Raw genomic sequence first — 4612 nt, forward strand, 5'->3', positions numbered from 1 at the left:
AAACTTATCTTCATCTTAACACTAATTTTCTCTAAGTCTAACAGAAACTATTGAACTTTTGATCTCTGCTGAAGTTTTTCATTTGTATAATGGGGATGATACTAGTACCTCATAGAGCTGTTGTGACTCACTAAATGTAAAGAATAATTAAGATAGTATCTAGCTCAGGGCAAACCATGGAAGGCTAGTTTTTTAAAATAAAAAAAAATTGTGTTTACTTAGAAGCATTCAGAATGTCAACAAAACATCTGCAACTTTTTTTTTTTGCAATTACAGAGTGGTATTTATTTTTTTGTGTTTTTTAAAAATTTAAATTCTTTATTGTTGAAAGTATTACATATGTCTCCTTTAATTAACAGAACAATTACTTTGTATAAGCTATATCAGACACAACTGAAGATGAAAAAACGACCCTCCCATATATAACTAATTTGTGCTGTGCACCAACAAGAACCTACTTTAAATTTCCATGCCAATGTACCACCCCTATACTGTACTAGGCAAGGTTAGTGGCTACTGAAAATAACACCAGGATAGGGCTATCTAAAGACACATTGGGTAGTTGTGTTAACTATACAAAAAAAGACATTGTACAGTTTGAAACAAATCTTACACATCCTTAAATTTTAATTTTTTTTTAAAAAGGAGTGAGTTGTGTACAGGAAGATTAAATGCTTTATAGACAAGAAAAAAAAAAAACTTCCATAAAACCAACAACTTCTCCTTCTCCTTCTCCTTCTCCTTCTCCTTCTCCTTCTCCTTCTCCTTCTCTTTCTTCTCCTTCTCCTTCTCCTTCTCCTTCTCCTTCTCCTTCTCCTTCTCCTTCTCCTCCTTCTCCTTCTCCTTCTCCTTCTCCCTCTCCTTCCCCTTTCCCTCCTCCTCCTCCTCTTCATCTTCCTCCTGTTCCTTCTTTTTCTTGCCTTTTTTCAGCTTTGACGACTCCCCTTTTTTTGCAGCAATATTCTTTCCGTATTTCTCCTTCAGGTCAGCAGCTGTCCTTTTGTCAAGCTTGTCATCTGCAGCAGTGTTATTCCACATCTCTCCCAGCTTCTCTGCAATATCACCAATGGATAAGCCAGGATGCTCTCCTTTGATTTTGGGGGGATACTCAAAACAAAACAAGGAAAAGGCCAAAGGAGGCCTCTTAGGTGCATTGGGATCCTTTAATTTCTTTTTTGTTTCCCCTTTAGGAGGGATATGTTTTCATTTCTCTTTCATAACGGGCTTTGTCTGCCTTTGCCACGTGTTCATATTTCCCTTTCTCCTTAGCAGACATGGTCTTCCACCTCTCTGAGCACTTCTTAGAAAACTCTGAGAAGTTGACTGCAGCACCTGGATGCTACTTCTTGTGCTCCTCCCAGCAAGTTTGCACAAAGAAAGCATATGATGACATTCTGCCTCCGGGCTTCTTAAGAATCTCCTTTGGCCACATTTAATTACTTTTCCTCAGTAAGCACACAGTAGTTGCCCAGTGCCCGTCCAGCTCGCACTTGCCCCAGCCCTGTTCTCTATAGAGCTCAATGTACTGCAATGGCTGTCCATGGAAGGCTAGTTTTTATTGCTATCATCATCATCATTATCATCTCTTCATTCACAACAATATCAATAATTCAAATTTTAAGCCAATAGTATTATTTTGCACCAACCATTGGGATAGTTTACCTACACATGTTAAAACACTAAGTAGGATCATGGTACATAGTGACTCAAGCACAGAGACTGATGTTATCAAATGTCTTACAGAGAGCTTCAGATAACAAAAACAACAAAACAAAACAACTGGGGTTTGAAATTTAATATGTTAATCCAAACATAAAATTAGTATGATATCATATCCATACACTCAATTGAGTTTTTCTTTTTTTTAGCCTTCATTTCCTCTCTCCTCATGACAACACAGAATTATTGAATGTTTGCAATGTTTTTCACATTTATTTCCAGTACGTGGTCTGAATTGATTCCTTGTTTCTCAATTACTAGCATCATGGAATCAAGATTAATAACCTGCTTGGTGAGTTTTGTCCAGTTTGGAATCTGGTGTCTTTGTACTCAGTGTGGCCTGTCGGGCTCTCCGTGATTCTTTTTAAATGCTCCAGCAGCAAGGGTCAAAGGCAGCTACAGTGATGGGGAGCCTACCTGCCTTTGGGCCACCCTTACCTGATTTCATTATTTCAACTCCTCTCCAAGGCATTTAATCATGGTTGAGGAGAGCCTGAAAATGGATTTAAAGTTCACTAGTATAATCCCAGTGCTTAGGAAAATGCCTGGCCCATTGGAGGTACTCAATACATATTTGAACAATGAGTAAAATAGGTCTGGTGGATGATTTTGCACTCTCCTAAACAGACTATCACTTAACTGTGGCTGAGAGGAAGAGCACCTATCCACTGTGCTCTCCTGTGGGGTTGGCTCCAATCCTACTGTCCCTGTGGAGCACCTGCCTGCATTATCAATCCCTTCACCTCAGGGCACAGGGTACTTGGGACAGGCTTTGCCTCAGGCAAGTGGTTTTGAAGCCATTGTATTTGGTTTCACCAGTTAAACAAGTTGAGCAGAGTTTATGGTAAAAACAAACAAAAGCAACACATCTTGAAGGATTTTTATTTCTTGGCTCACTGGTCATTCCCTCAAAATTTCTCCAGAAAATACTCAGTCCCTTCTATACCAGACATATACCTATGCAACATAATACTGTAGAACTTCACAATCTAATTAGCATAAATAAATGCTACCAAATAAAATACTTATGAGAATCACAAGTGCCACAAGAATAGGATTGTATGTACCATATAATGTCAAATGGGATGATTGATTTTCAGTGAGGAGAAGAGGAAGGCTTCAGCAGAGGCAGTATTACCTCTATCATGGAAAGATCAAGGAACATTTCAATAGACAGAGTGGTTATATGTTATCAATAAGTACTGTAATGATAAAATAATACTATACCATCTGTCCTAAATGTTTAACTATCAATCCAGCATCCATTATGCCTCTGATTTTAGTTTGTTTGTGATTCTTTGTCCTTCAAAGCCATGCTCTTGAGCCATTTTAACCAAGAAACATTTATATGTAAAAAACAAGTTGGTGCATAAGGGCATGTGCTGGGACACGTTAAGCACCCTGTCAGTCACCGGTGACTGACACTATACTTTCCGTCCAGAAGACAAAACAGGCTGGGCGCTTAATGTGTTAATAAAATTTAGTGCCAGAATTTCCCTTCTTTCTTTTCTTTACCAAACACATGAGCCACCTGTCTCAAATAACATATGTTTGATAGTCATTCTTTCGCAGTTAATAATTGTATTTATTTTGCAAAAATAAATTGCCATCTTTCTCTGTTTTCAAATATCATATTCTTCCAGAGTAAAAAAAAAAAAAAAGAAGAGTGGGTACTCTGTCTGGTGTGGCTCAGTTGGTTGAGCATCATCCTGTGCACCCAGTGATTGTGGTTTGATTCTTGGTCAGTGCACGTGCTGGGCTTGCAGGCTTGATTCCCAGTAGGGGCAGGCAGGAGACAGCTGATGGTTCTCTCTCATTGATGTTTCTTTCTCTCCTTCTCCCTTCCTCCCTCTCTCTAAAATCAATAAAAAATATATATATATATACATACATATATATATATATGTATGTATATATGTGTATATATATATATTAAAAAGAATGGAGAATATGGCCAATGTTTAATATATTTTGAAAAAAAGTTAAGGGGAGGTTGAGATGGAGGGACTTTTCTAAATTCCCTTCCCATAGTCTTACCCATTTACTCAACTAAAACTTATGGAGTGCCTGCTATGTCTCAGCCTAGATGACAGGAAGGGTATTCCTGGCAGAGTGGGTGTATTACAATATATACTCTATTACTCAAGAGAAACCCTGTACTTTTTTTAATATATGTTGTATGATCCAAGTTCTAGATAAATGCTTTAATTTTGGTTGTTGGTGAGTACCATTACTTAGGGGAGCATTTACTGGTAAATAGCAAGTAGCACAGTTAGGGGGAAATTCAACTAGTATTTATTGAGCAACTTCTATAAGCCATAATAGTTGGATAATTTAGTTTCTGAAAACGACAAGATAGAAAAGAGTGGGGCAGTTTTAAAGTTAAGCACGAAATATATTTTTGTTCCATAAGGGTGGGGGAAGAAGGTAGATAAAAGTTGAAGATTCCTGACTAGAAAAAATTCAAAGTGTCCACCTGGGAAGTCTCCACTTACACAACGAGGGCAGAAGACCTGCTCCCTGCTGGAGGGTGCAAAAGGTGACTTGTTTCTAAGGTTCGCTTCGCTGGTCCTGCGGCAAACCGCACAGTCTGGCCAACACCTCTTGTGTTGGGGACAGTCTGCGGGCTCCCTCGCTGTTGACAGCCGGCCTCCCCGCGTGCCCGAGCCAGAAACCGCCCCACCTGCTGCTGGGCGCCAAGCCCCGCCCCCTCCGCGCGTGGGCCAATGGGTTGGGCTCCAGGGGCGGGGCGAGGCATGGTGGGAGGAGCGAGGCCGGGGGCGGGGCGGCGGCGGACAGCGCGGTAGTGGCGGTGGCTGCAGGGGCGGCGGCGGCTTGGCCGAGTGTCCGCGGATCGTGGGGGGATGTGGTCTGCAAGATCCAGACCGAGGCG

The 4612-nt window shown here is 40.6% G+C and overlaps 1 pseudogene; it reads right to left on the reverse strand.

Moving 5' to 3' along the window:
• Positions 1–810: 810 nt before the first annotated feature.
• Positions 811–3364, reverse strand: LOC102431920 (annotated as a pseudogene).
• Positions 3365–4612: the final 1248 nt, after the last annotated feature.

This window comes from Myotis lucifugus, unplaced genomic scaffold (genome assembly GCF_000147115.1).
Source record: "Myotis lucifugus unplaced genomic scaffold, Myoluc2.0 scaffold_220, whole genome shotgun sequence".
Lineage (NCBI taxonomy): Eukaryota > Metazoa > Chordata > Mammalia > Chiroptera > Vespertilionidae > Myotis > Myotis lucifugus.